Here is a 14,842-nt window from a genome sequence, read left to right as displayed (position 1 = left end):
TATATACCACCAAAAGTATATGTGTCTATTTTTCCATAAACTCATTGGCTCTAACAGTTGCAAATTCTTTCATGTATGAAAAATTGTAGTTCAACATACAACATCTCTGTGCACATCTTTCATTTACTTAAGACGTCTTTTGTTTGGTGGACTATCTGGCATATCCTTGGTCATTTTTCTATAGAATTTTTTTTTTTTTTTTTTTTTGAGACGCAGTCTCACTTACTCTGTCACGCAGGCTGGAGTGCAGTGATGCAGTCTTGGCTTGCTGCAATTTCCACCTCCCAGGTTCAAGCGATTCTCATGCCTCAGCCTTCCAAATAGCTGGGATTACAGACGTGCCCCACCACACCCAGCTGTTTTTTGTATTTTTAGTAGAGACAGGGTTTCGCCATGTTGGACAGGTTGGTCTCGAACTCCTTCCCTCAAGTGATCTGACTTCCTCGGCCTCCGAAAGTGCTGGGATTACAAGCATGAACCCCCACACCCAGCTAGGAGTGTTCATCTTTTTATAAGAAATTTTTGCATTTAATATGTAGCTCCTTTTCCATCATATATAATAAAATATGTTGCCCAACATTTATTTTTTTTGTTTTTTATCTCCTATGGTTTATGACATGCATATAAGTCTCCTTCTCCTTTGGAATTGTAGCATTTTCCTATATTTTCTTTTAGTATTATAACATTTTCAATTTTTAAATTGAAATCCTTGATCATCTAAAACTTATTGTGATGTAAATGGAAAAGTTTTAACTTTTATTCTCCATGTCTATCCAATTAGTCCCATACCACTTACAGAATAATTTACCTTTTGTTCACAGGTTAGTAATGTTATATTTTATTTTCAAATCTATTGATTTTCTATTTATGTGTGACTATTAAGTAATTGTAAGTATCAAAACTTTACAATATGTTTTAATATTTTCTTTTAAGTTTTCTTTCTGATTATTTTTGATTAGGTACCAAAACTACTCAAATTGGGATGTTAAATTAGTAGACTGATTTAGGTAGATTGACCTTTTTTATATAATAGTCCATCTTTACATCAAAAAAGAATATATTCTTTGTTTATTCAAGTCAGTCATCTCCATTTCTTCATAAGCACTTTAAAGAGTTATATAAATTTGACATTTTGAGTTTATTTCTACATATTATATACATATATGTTTTATTTCCTGTGTTAATGGATTTTTCTTAATCACTTTTGAACAAGTTCTTTTTTTTTTTTTTTGAGAGGGAGTCTCACTCTGTTGCCCAGGCTGGAGTGCAGTGGCCGGATCTCAGCTCACTGCAAGCTCCGCCTCCCGGGTTCAGGCCATTCTCCTGCCTCAGCCTCCTGAGTAGCTGGGACTACAGGCACCCGCCACCTCGCCCGGCTAGTTTTTTGTATTTTTTAGTAGAGATGGGGTTTCACCGTGTTAGCCAGGATGGTCTCAATCGCCTGACCTCATGATCCACCCGTCTCGGCCTCCCAAAGTGCTGGGATTACGGATTTGAGCCACCGCGCCCGGCCCAAGTTGTTTCTTAATTATAGTAAAGCAATTTTATTTTTATATTAATTTTGTAACCTACCTTGAATAGTTTAACATTTTTTCAGACTCCTAAAGTTTGTAATAATTGATTTCCTTAATTTTTTCTGTAGATGATACATTTCTTCTTACCTTCCAAATTTTATGTTTTTCATTTCTTTCCCTTTTCTTACTGCTTTGGTTACTATCTCCAGAATATTTATCCTGGAAATTTTGTCTTGTTCTTATTTTTAACAGGAATGCTTCTTTGGCATGACTTTGGTTTTGAAGACACATGGCTAGACAGACTGTTAGAGAAGACAAACACATATATACTGACATAAATGTATCGTGTTTAGTAAATTTCCATCTGTGTAAACTTTACTGAGCTATTAATCTGAAATAAAATGTTAAATTATTGTGGTAGCTATGAAGGAGATCACCTAACTTTTTTTCTTTTAACTTTTTAATATGACAATTATATTAATCTATTTTCTAATGCTAAACTTACCTGTAAAATTTGAGCCAAACTTGATCATTGTGAATTATTGTTTTGGGTTCTATTTACCAATATGCTATTCATATCAATAAGTACATCAATATTAGTGAAATTAGTCTGTAGCTTTTCTTTTTTATTATGCTGTGTCAAGGTTTGATATCAGTATTATTTTTTTCTGGTTTTATAAAAAATAACTTTGAATTTTTTCTTCTTTCTCTATACTGTGCTTTGAAACAGTTATAATAGCACAGTGTTCTTGATTTTTTACATTTTCATTAGCATTCAATTGCAAAACCATGGGGAGAGTTTGGTACTCTTGGAGAGGTTACTTTTTAACAACTTTTTCAACATGTTTGTGCCTAATCTTTATTCATAATTCCTGTATAATAAAAAATCAGTTTCAGTAATCTGTACTTTGTTTAGAAATAATTAATTACAGATCATTAAAATAAGAATACTGCCCAAAACACAGCCTGGGCGACAGAACAAGACTCTGTTTCAAAGAGAAAAAAAGAATACTACCTAAAACAATATCCAGGTTCAATGTTATTCCTATCAAACTACCAATATCATTTTTCATAGAAATAGAAAAAAAAATTCTAAACAAAACCAAAAAAGAGACTCAATCACCAAAGCAATTCTAAACAAAAAGAACAAAACTGGAGGCATCAAATTATCCAACTTCAAACTATACTACAAGGCTACAGTAACCAAAAAAGCATGGTACTGGTACAAAAACAAACACACAGACAACTGAACAGGTTAGAAAACACAGAAATAAAGTCATACACCTACAACTAACTACCTGATCTTCAACAATGTCAACAAAAGCAAGCAAGGGGGAAGGACTCCCTTTTCAATAAATGGTGTTGGAATAGCTGGCGAGCGGTATGCAGAAGAATGAAATGGGACCCCTACCTTTCACCATATATGAAAATTAACTCAAGACAGGTTAAAGACTTAAATGTAAGACCTAACATTATAAAAAATCCTAGAAGAAAACCTAGCAAATATCCACCGGGCACGGTGGCTCACGCCTGTAATCTCAGTACTTTGGGAGGCGGAGGCAGGTGATCATGAGGTCAGGAGTTTGAGACCATCCTGGCTAACACAGTGAAACCATGTCTCTACTAAAAATACAAAAAATTAGCCGGGCTTGGTGGTATGTGCCCGTAATCCTAGCTACTAGGGAGGCTGGGGCAGGAGAATCGCCTGAACCCAGGAGGTAGAGCTTAGTGAGCTGAGATTGTGCCACTGCACTCCAGCCTGGGCGACAGAGCGAGACTCCATCTCAAAAAAAAAAACAGAAAAAGAAAAAGAAAAAGAAAAAAAAGGAAGAAAACCTAGCAAATACCATTCCAGACATGCGCTTTGGCAGTGAACTTATGACTAAGTCCTCAAAAGCAACTGCAACAGAAACAAAAACTGACAAGTGGAATCTAATTAAACTAAAGAGCTTCTGCACAGCAAAAGAAACTATCAAGAGAGTAAACAGACAATCTACAGAATGGGAGAAAGTGTTTGCAAAGTATGGATCCAACAACGGTCTAATATCCAGAATCTATAATGAACTTAAATTATTCAACAAGCAAAAAACAAATAACCCCATTAAAAAAGTAGGCAAAGGGCATGAGCAGATATTTCTCAAAAGAAGATACACAAGCAGCCAACAAACATGAAAAAATGCTCCACATTGCTAATCATCAGAAAGATGCAAATCAAAACCACAATGAGATACTATCTCACACCAATCAGAATGGCTATTATTAAAAAGACAAAAAAAAAAAAAAACAGATTTGCAGAGAAAAGGGAATGCTTATGCACTGTTGGTAGGAATGTAAATTAGTTCAGCCACTGTGGAAAGTAGTTTGGAGATTTCACAAAGAACTTAAAAAACTACCGTTCAACTCAGTAATTCCACTAATGGATATATACTCAAGGGAATATAAATAATTCTACCAAAAAGACACATGCACTCGTATGTTCATCACAGCACTATACACAATAACAAAGACATGAAATCAGCCTAGGTGCCCATCAACGGTGGATTGGATAAAGAAAATGTGGTACATATACACCATGGAATACTACACAGCGATAACAAAGAACAAAATCATGTGCTTTGCAGCAACATAGATGCAGCTGGAGGCCATTATCCTAAGTGAATTAACAGAGGAACAGAAAATGAAGTACCACATATTCTCACTTATAAGTAGGAGCTAAACAGTACACATGGACATAAAGATGAGAAAACAGACAGTAGGGACTAATTGTGAGGGAAAGAAAAAAAGGGGGTGAGGGCTGAAGAACTACCTTTTGGGTACTATGCTCACTACCTGGGTGATGGGATCATTCATACCCTAAACTTCAGCATTACACATATACCTGTGTCACAAACCTGTTCTTGTATTCCCAAACTAAAATGAAAGTTGAAAAAAAATAATAATCCATTTCATCCAGGCTTTCTAATTTATTGGCATATATTTATTTTAATTACCATTCAATTCTTTTAATTTTATCCAAGTTAGTGATTGTTTCCATTTTTATTTCTTACCTTGTACACTTTAGGCTTTTTTTAATTTTGCTTTTTAAAAGACAAAAAGCTGAATAAAATTCACAGTGATTTTTGTTTAAGAGAGAAATAACAAATGGAAGGGGAAAGCAACAGTAAAGTAGGAATAAGGGAAGGAAGAAGAAAAGGGAAAATGGTGAAGAGGAAGAAGATGAGGAGGCAGAGGAAAAAAAGAAAAACTAAGGCGAAAAGAGAGAAAAGAAAATAGTATAAAGGCAGAAAGGATCCAAGATGACCTCTCTGGCCAAATGTGGGTCAATGTTGCCTAGACTGGTGCTACTCAAAGTAACTCATCTATGAACTGTTACTGGTCCTCAATGAGATAAGGAGCTTATGCCAATATGCAAGTCTATGTATTGTCCTTCAACAGAAAAGCCTTGCTATGAAAAAATAATAATAATCTCAGTTGAACTAACAGTGTGCTTAGTGAACAGTGTGCTTATTGACATATTTGATTTACATCATCGTGTAGTTTTTGTCTTATCAGAGGCAGGTAACAGTTTGTGGATGAGCACCAGCCAGCAGTAGCACCAAACTTGATCCTTCACCAACCAGGCCTCCAATGAACTGCATCTGTCCCTCATCTTATTGAGATTCTCCAGCTAGTTTCATGGCCTCACTCACTGTTTTAACCTTCTAGATCTTCGGTACTACCAGACATCTAGATGGGTAGTTTAACCCATATTCAAAAAAGTTCAACACATACAGGCAATCAGTAAATATTGATTGACTTAATAGCTGATGACTGAATGATCAAGGCTGATGTGTGTACAGCTTGCAGTTAATGAACTAAACAATTTACACTTGGCATAGGGTCAATGACACTTGAAATTGGCAGACACTCTGCTTCCAAGTTATGTGCCCCAGTGCAAAGCTGTGTTATCCAGAGAAAACAGAACTGTTTTCTTCTCCCAATGGCATAGGTTTGCAGAGAGGGGCTACCTTTTTCTAATTTACAGAAAAATTCTATTAGGTTAGCAGCACCCCTGTGAATCACTCAAATGCAAGGAATTTGACTGAAAATTAGCCTCAGTTATACAGCTGCTCAAACAATATTAAACTGATGCTGTATGTTCTAAATGATAGAAGGTAGAGCCATTCCAAAAATATGGCAAATTGGAATGACAGCTCCTTGACACAGGAATGTTCTTCACCTGGCTTTTTTTCTCTCTTCATTTTTTTCAAACACTGACATAGTTCATCTGTCAAAGAAATGGGAGATTGTTTTTAACTACAATGTACATCTGTAATCAGTATAAAGGGTAGCTTTAAATCTCCATTTAGACATCCTTTCCTTCAGGAAGTTTTCCTTGATCTTCCAAGTCTGGAGTCAGATGCTCTTCCTGTTTCCTGTGGTAGTAATCTCTATTTTCCACTCTGTAGCATTGAACACGACCCTGTAGTTAGCTACTGGCATTTCCATTTGCCAAAGCATATTATTCCCTATTGTATTTTGAATGCTTAGCACAGTGCCAGCACAAGGCAGGAGGCAGGGCCGGGAAAGGAAGGAAGAACAGAAGCGAACAACCCACAGCAAAGTATCACTTTTAGACATCAATTAAATGTGCGCCTCTTTGCAAAAGCCAGAGACAAAAGACCACCCAGGAATAGATCTTTATCCAATAAAGGGCCTTCTGACTGCTCCTAGATAAAGACACACCCTAAGACATTGCAATGGACTTAGCAAAGTGCAACCTACCTCTGGACCAATTTTTGTAAGCAACTCAGATAATTTCTAGGAGAAATGAGGGAAAACATTGCTCCCTAAAATTCACAGGGACACCTTTCAGGGTGGCTCCGACAAAGGTCCATAGAGAGAAAAGTGCAACAAGACCACTAACAAAAAAATTACCTGGAGGAAATGGGGAGTCTAGGCTCTAAACTTTGACTTAAAGAATGCTCAGAACTTCCCATAGACGCTCTTTTATTTCTCAATGCCCGCCTCAGCCTGCCAAGTAGCTGGGATTACAGGTGCCCACGACCACGCCCAGCTAATCTTTATATTTTTAGTAGAGATGGGGTTTCGCCACGTTGGCCACGCTGGTCTTGAACTCCTGACCTCAGGTGATGCACCTACCTTGGTCTCCCAAAATGCTGGGATTACAGGCATGAGCCACACTGCACCTGGCCCCATATAAACTTTTCTTAATCATATTTCTGTCACTTGCTGGCTTTGTGATCCCATACAAGGTACTTCTTATCCTTGAAGCTCAATGATCACTAAAGGAGGAATATTATTTGCTTCCCCAAGTAATTGGGAGACTTAAGTGTGTTTCTAAAAGAGAAAAAGGCAGATACCCAGTACGTACTTTAAAAATATGCCAACATTTCCAACACACACACACACACACACACACATATCACATCACAGGAACAGGATGCAGTTTGGTCTACAACAAAAGTTTGCTGTATACAGAAAAGTAACTGGATCCCCGCCATTTTTTATTTACTCACAGAAGGAGTCAAGAAGAATGAGTATTTTCCTAACAGCCAGCACTATCTAGGGGCAAATCTGCCAAGAAGAAAGTTTATTTTTATCACTTTCCTTTAAACTTTCTCCCTCCACTCCACTGTCAGTTCCCTGGGGGAATCAACTAGTGCCTCGTTTACCAACAACTTTGTTCTCAATGCACTATCATAATCCCAGATAATTTGTTAGCTCAGTGGTGCTCAAACAGCACCACTCCATCATGCAGCAATTCAGGAAGGCTCTTGTCCTTTAAAGGGATCTTAGGTTACACTAGACAGGCCAGGAAAACAACAGTCATTTGGCTGGGTTTAGATAAAAGTGACTGCAAATGTGGCTTTACAGTCGTATCACTGCAAAGGCTGTCAACTGAAAACGGGCAAAAGACATTTGTGTTTTACTGTATGACACTAGGAAATATTTAAGATTGAAAGGACGACTCCCCAAGAGGTCTTCTTAATGAGCTAGGGGCTTTCCCTAGAGCCCCTCAAATCGGATCGATTTGTTCGGCCCATTTTTAAGACCAGCCCTGGCTGATTCTGAAAAATCAAGACATGCGTGGAGGGCCCCAAGAGTTCTCTGAAATCCTCAGCTGGACGGTTCACAGCAGGATAAGTGCCAAGAGGCTCCTCCCATCAATCTTGAAGGCTGGGATCCATCCAAAACTGCTCCAGGAATCCTGATGGGTTCCAAGGAATACTTCCCAGGGAATTACTAAGAGGCCTTACCAGTGGGGCGCCTGTCCTTTCAAAGGGACCCACAGGAGGTCAGGGCTGCAGTGGAGGTTCAGGTCTATCCTGGCTCAGGGTTCCCCAGGGAGAAGGAGAGGATGGATACCCAGTATTTACTGAGAGAGTAAGAAAGATAGCCTATACATCATGGATGAACCTTGAAAATATTTTGCTAGGTAAAAGAAGCAGCCACAAAGGACCACATATTGTATACTTCCATTTATATGAAATGTCCAAAATAGGCAAATCCATACAGACAGGGAAGCAGGTTAGAGAGAAATGGGGAGTTACTGCTAATAGGTACAGGATTTCTTTTGGGGGTGCTAAAATATTCTAAAATTCTGGATTTACTCTACTCTGTGAAAACACTAAAAATCGTTGAACTGTACACTTTAAATGGGTTGAGAGGTATATGAATTATATCTCAATAAACCTGTTTAAAAAACAAGTAAACAAAACCATCCTGAAGTTTACCTTATAATAGTGAAGCACTTGAGTTCAGAGGAATCCAAGTTACTCTTCTGAAAAACCAAATATCCACAAGCTGCTCATTGATTCATTTATTCCTTTACTCATTCTAAATTTACCAGTGAGTTCTCTACGTGCAGACTGGACCACGCTGTCAGAAACAGAACACCAGGTCCTTCATTGCATCCAGCTTCAAGTCTGTTTGCTGGATTTCAATAGAGCCCATCACGTACTGCAAGTATTATAAAAAGTACCCTCCCTGTCCCTCGGTAGAGGAAGGGCCCCAAGGCCTTTAACAGGGGAGTTTCAGGAAAATCCATTTTCATTTCTGCTCTCCTCTCCACAGCCACCAAAGACTAACTCCCATCTTTCTCTTGTTCCTGCCTGCCCCCACTCCCACCCTCTTCAGCTGCTGTCAACAGAGGACTCTCCAGAACTTGCAGAAGTAACGCGGCTCTCAGCAGCAGCTCCAGAAGCAATGCTTGGGGGGAAATCCTGGCCCGTGTGAGAGCTGCACACAAGCTTCATTTGGACACTTTCCGTAAGGGCAGGTCCAAAACTCTCCTGGTCCTTAGCAGACCAACCCTGAGCCACAGAGGACACAGGAACCCAGCACCAAGATCTGAGCGCCTGTGGTCCTGGACCTGCCGGCGGCCTCCAGGCTCTGCCCTGGGACTGAGGCCACTGTAAAGGCTCCGTGCGCCAAAGCCCAGCTGCCCCGGATGCCTATCCGCCCAGACGCTATGTAAAAGGAGGCTTGAGCGGACGCGGGGTGCGGGGGGATGTCAGAGAGATAAAAGGGGGCAAGTGAGAGGTCGGCAAGCTAAATCGGAGAGGATTCTCCAACATTACAACCTGTCGGTGCCTCTCTCAAAACTGCAACCTCCTGGCTTCTGGCACCGAAGCAAAACGCACGAAGCATCCCAGCTTCCCGGCGCAGAGAGGTGGAGGAGCGCCTACTGTCGCCATCCTCCATCCTCGCGCTCTGCCTAGCTGTTTCCCTTTGCGTCCAGCGCCTGGTCCTCGGCTACCCAAATCTGTAGAAGTGCCAACAGGTGACTGGGTGAGTTTCGTCCCCTGTAATCTCCGTCAGCAGCTCTCCCAAGCTATCACAAACACAAGCTAAATAAAAACTGCGTGTTCTTTATGGACACACAGCCCTTCAAGACGGATCCCACCCAAATTACCGCCTTTGTTAAGCCCCTTCCTATATGGAAATGCTGGAGCCGCCACTGTCCCGCAGCCAAACGCAGCTTCTTCCCGCCACATGCTCACGTCACCCAAACACTGGGAAAAGCTTCCCGGAGCAGCGCATGGTATTTCCAATATCTCTGCGCTCTCATTACCCAATGCCTCTAATCTCCCTGCACCGTGAGCCCCACGAAAAGGCATCCAGGTGCACCCGTCCCATCCCATCCCATCCCAAAGGTCCCCAGGCCATCCTGGGCGCGCGCGTGAAAAGAAAGTCCATGGAACTGCATTGCATCTGCAGGTGGCTCGCTGTCTCCCCTTTTCCTTGTTCATGAATGGACTTCGAAGCCGAGCCGAAGAAGAGCAGAGAAAGACGAACTGACCTGTGCTGGGCAAGGTTCCAGCCCGGGTTGGGAGTTCTCCGCGCCTACGGAAGATCGAAGCTCCGCCGCGAGTTGGTCCTTGGCGGCGCACCGTCCTTGCTCTCTTCCCTCGGAGTACCCTTTTTTAATTAGCCTCTCTCTCCCTCCCCCTCCTGCTCCCGCTGCGCTTCCACTCCCAGCCTCCTGGAGCTGCCTCCGCCTCTCCAGCTGGGCGCCCAGGATCAGATAAGAAGAAAGGAAGGCCCGCCGGCAGCCAATTATAGAGCGGAGGGTGGCCGCGGGGGCGGGAGGTGGGGAGGTGGGGAGGTGGGAGGCAGGCCTAAACCCATAACGCCCCCCACGTTCTCTCCTCCTCCTCTCCCCCATCCCCGCCCTACTAAAGATGTGGAGAAGCCAGCCCGTGCCGCTCGCGCTCGCCTACCCCGAACCTGGCTGTACCCCCAGGTGCGCGCTGCAGCGGGCTGTGGCGCGCCGAGAGCGAACTGGGCTTTTTCCCTTCCACTGGGGCAGAAGCTAGTGCAAGCTCCCAAACCAGGCCCCTTGCTCGCATTGGGAGGTCTCGAGTCCTCCTATTTTCAGGTGCTGTGTGCCCACTTCCCCATTCCCAAAAGACAGACCTTGCCTTCCCGCGTCAAAGACCCTGCGCTCCGAGGGAAAGAAGTATCCACTATGAAGGCCCCCTTCGAGCCTCTTCTCCCTCTTCCTCTTGTGAGCAAGTCCAAGGGCTCTAAAACGCCAAAGCAGCGATGCTCAGACTTTAAGGTGCAGGGGAATCAGCTGGAGGTATCAAAATGGTCATTTTTGTAGGTTACAAAAGGACGAATGTAGGCAATTTCGTGTGGTTGTACCTCATAACTTGCCGTTTCCCCACCCGCAGACATTCTCGTTCAAGGAGCCTGAGGTAAGACCAGGGACTCTGCAATTTTCACACCCGCTGGTGGTTCAGATCTTTGCAGGCCACTCTTTGAGAGGCTCTACCCTGAGATGTGAAGAACAAAAGGCCACCAGGGCCCTGCGCTGGCTCTCCGGAGACTCGGTCCCGCGAGCTCACCTGCTGGGTGGGGCCTCTAGAAAAGGCAACACCTTTACTTATTTTTGACCCATAGTCCCCACCGTCCATGCCCGATTCTTCACAGATGTTAGTGGGAAGGTGGGTGGAAACAAAATTCTGCAGAACCCTATTTTGCGAGAAAATACTTTCTTGCCTTGGAAAACTGAAAAGAATATTTCACTACCACCAAAGGCTGATGATGGAGCAAAGAGAGAGGAAAGCAAGTGGTACTCTTAGGTTTCCAAATTTGCCTCCATCATGCCCAGCTGAGAATCCCTATAGAAGGACTGTGATTTGCAAGGTGGTCCCTGCGACATTCCAACTGTCCAAGCTGCGGCTAGCCACCTCCTCTGCTCTCCTCGAATGTGTTATTTGCATCGCCGCGCGTGCTCCGAGCTGCAGCAGGGGTCCTGCGGCTGGAGTGAGTGGAAGGCCCCTTCCAGCCCCCACCGCCGCCCCGCGTCCTTCGGTGTCGCTAGGAATTGGCCTCAGTTCAGCCACAGGGTGCGGCCCGAGCAAGGCGCCATTCGGCTTCCGCGCTTCACTGACTGCAATTCTCTCGGGCCAGGAAGCCGGCGCAGCTTTTTAGGAGACCCGCTCCGACTCCAAGGACTGCAAAGGGAGAGCGCCACCTCGTGTCTGTGCGGGGCTTGGGAGAGGCGGGATCTGGAAAGGCACCCTTTCAGCCTAGGTGCACACGTAGGGACTAGAATTCCTGAAATGCAGTATTTATTCCTGAAGACAACCACCACTTTAGTTAGGTCTCTTTCCCTCTGCCCCCATCCAAGTGTCTACCATCCTCATATTCTGATTCCCCTTCTCACTAATAAAAATTTACTCTCGTGTTCATTTTTACCAACATGAAGATGACTAGCGTAAGTTTTTCTTATAATTCCCTTTGGGGAGGTAGTTGTAATGTTAGCACAAAGTTTAGGTAAAAGATAGGGGGTAGTTCCAATCATTTAATTACAGAAAATTGGCCGGGCGCCGTGGCTCACGCCTGTAATCCCAACATTTTGAGAGGCTGAGGCAGGTGGATCACCTGAGGTCAGGAGTTCAAGACCAGCCTGGCCAACATGGTGAAACCCCACCTCTACTAAAAATATAAAAACTAGCCAGGCGTGGTGGCAGGCGCCTGTAATCCCAGTTACTCGGGGGGCTGAGGCAGGAGAATCTCTTGAACCCGGGAGGCGAAGGTTGCAGTGAGCCAAGATCACACAATCGCACTCCAGCCTGGGGGACAAGAGCGAGACTTCATCTCAAAAAAAAAAACCCAGAAAATTGGGAATGGGAGGTTGCCTGATGATTTTAAAATGTGAAATATGTGTGCAAAAACCCACAGATAAGCATAATATTTGCTTGATAAAAATCTTATGTGATGATTTGTATTGATTTAGTAATCATATAAAATGGGTTCCTTTTCAAGAATTCTAACTCATCCTTCCTTCCTCTCCTTAACTTTTGACTTCTTGCATTTCACTTTAAATGTAGAAAAGCCTCAGTTAATGTTGAATCAGAATGGCTGGTTTCAATCAGTTTTCCATTTAGTTGCAGTTGTGTGTGAAGTGTCAGCTTCCAGAGAGGTTATTCAACGCTGATCTTAAGGCCAGTCCTCAGAGTCTGGTGGAGTGCTGAGAACTGAATCACAGAAACAAGACCAGAAAACCCCACTGAAGTTTCCCTCCTTCGATCTAGGGAAAAAAAAAAAAAAACCCTGCATATGAATATCTGGGGCCTTTTCAAAGATAACCAAAAATTCCAGCTTCTAACAGTAATTGATTTCAGGACACAACAACTCTTCCCCAGAGTCTCATTCCAAGTCTGTGACCTGACTGTGATCCTATTTCTCTCTAAGGACTGCACGCACACCTCTGCCCCTTTCTTGTCTCACATTGGTGAGGTTATTTTGCCTCCCTGAGCCTAACTCCTCATGTGTAAAAAGAGGGGATGGCACCCCGTCTCTACTAAAAAAAAATACAAAAAACTAGCTGGGCGAGGTGGCGGGCGCCTGTAGTCCCAGCTACTTGGGAGGCTGAGGCAGGAGAATGGCATGAACCCAGGAGGCGGAGCTTGCAGTGAGCTGAGATCCGGCCACTGCACTCCAGCCTGGGCAACAGAGCGAGACTCCGTCTCAAAAAAAAAAAAAAAAAAAAAAAAGAGGGGATGGCCAGTGCAGTGGCCGATGTCTGTAATTCTAACATTCTAGGAGGCCGAGGTAGGTGGATCACTTGAGCTCAGGAGTTCGAGACCAGCCTGGGCAACATGGTGAAGCCCTGTCTCTACCAAAACAAAAAACAAAAAACAAAAAACACCCAGGTGTAATGGCGCATACCTGTAGTCCCAGCTACTTGAAGGGGTGAGGCAGGAGGATCACTTGAGACCAGGAGTTCCAGTCTGCGGTGAGCTGAGATGGGGCCACTGCACTACAGCCTGAGTCACGAAGTGATACCTTGTCTCAAAAAAAAAAAAAGAGGGTAATTAATTATATCTTAAGGGATTGTCATGTGGATTAAATAATAGATGTGTTTATGGACCTAATGCATAACCAACAATTAATAAATGGCAGCTATGTTACCCAAACTGGTACTATCCCCCTCCCCCACTTTCTGCCCGCTGCACAGGACTGTACTCTCTTAGCTGCCCCTTCTGGAAGATTCTCCTTTCCATGTTTCTCAACAGAGGTACTATTGACATTCTGGGCAGGACAGCATGACTACCTCATTCCTGGCCCCATCAGCCAAATTCCAATAGCACCCAACCATCTCCTGGGCATTGTGATAACCAAAAAATACCACCACACAAGCTGTAGCAAACCCCAGTTTCAGCTGAACAAATTATTTGCAGTTCTACTCCAACCTTGCTGTAACACCCAGCTGTGATTCTTTTCCCCCAGTCTGGTGTCCATTCTACCTTCATACTCAGCCAGTAAGCAGGCACCAGCTGATAATAATATGCCATACTTATGAGCAATAACCATGGCCCAAGTCCTGGACCTCCTTTCTCATGATCCCCTATCCATGCTGACTACCCCATTCCTGCTTCTGGGACACCCGTATTTGCCCCGATCTGACAGTAGCACAGCTGGTAACAGAGGGTTGATGGCCAGCACAGCAGAGTGTCTTCCAGACCGTGCCTCATAGTCAAGGGCCCATGTCCCATCTAACTGACTGATGTCTTTGATGTACCAGCTGTTAAGTACTTCGTATCTCACCCCTGGTAGCAGAAGTCTGAATTCCTTTAGGAAATTACCTCTAATCCATTGTATGCAGCTGCAGGGAGGTTGTCATTCAGCTTGGCGTTTTTTTTTTACCTATTCCCCTAGTTAGTGGGCATAGACTCTAAACTAAGCCAGAGAGATACTCTGTCCCTCAAATCCGAGTATTAAGTGGTGGGACACAAGGGCAGAAAAAAATGTTTCCTCAATTTTTATCTCGGTTTATCCTGACAATGATGTCTGAAGGAACACCGTCTCCTGATACCCAGATAGCGCTCTCACCTCCAGCAGGAGCATACCACTGCAGTTATGCCAGTTGTTAAAATATTGAAATGTGGCCAGGCATGGTGGCTCACACCTGTAATCCCAGCACTTTGGGAGGCTGAGGTGGGCGGATCATTTAAGGTCAGGAGTTCAAGACCAGCCTGGCCAATATGGTAAAACCCTATCTCTACTAAAAATACATATTTTTTAAATTAGCCAGGTGTGGTGGTGCACACCTGTAATCCCCACTACTAGGGAGGCTGAGGCAGGACAATTGCTTGAACCCGGGAGGCAGAGGTTGCAGTGAGCCGAGATCACGCCACTGCCCTCCAGCCTGGGCAGCAGAGCAAAACTCCATCTCAAAAAAAATATATATATAGAAATATTTCCATATTGGTTGGCGAATAGCTGCTTCTCCAATACCCCAACACCCTGAATGTCCTCTTCCCCACCCCTCCCTGGGACCTCTACCTCAGATCTCCCTTTTGATCCCA

The 14,842-nt window shown here is 43.6% G+C and overlaps 1 protein-coding gene across 1 annotated transcript in view; it reads right to left on the bottom strand.

Annotated features, from left to right (window-relative positions):
* Positions 1-10,046, bottom strand: part of COL14A1 (collagen type XIV alpha 1 chain) — a 242,278-nt gene extending 232,232 nt beyond the window's left edge. Inside the window, exon 1 of the mRNA XM_025394901.1 lies at positions 9,820-10,046. The gene's annotated coding sequence lies outside the window, so the exon portion shown is untranslated. The remainder of the gene's footprint in view (positions 1-9,819) is intronic.
* Positions 10,047-14,842: the final 4,796 nt, after the last annotated feature.

This window comes from Theropithecus gelada, chromosome 8, assembly GCF_003255815.1.
Source record: "Theropithecus gelada isolate Dixy chromosome 8, Tgel_1.0, whole genome shotgun sequence".
In the NCBI taxonomy this organism is placed as follows: domain Eukaryota; kingdom Metazoa; phylum Chordata; class Mammalia; order Primates; family Cercopithecidae; genus Theropithecus; species Theropithecus gelada.
The sequence above is the reverse complement of the archived record's forward strand: the minus strand, read 5'-3'. Positions and strand labels throughout refer to the sequence as shown.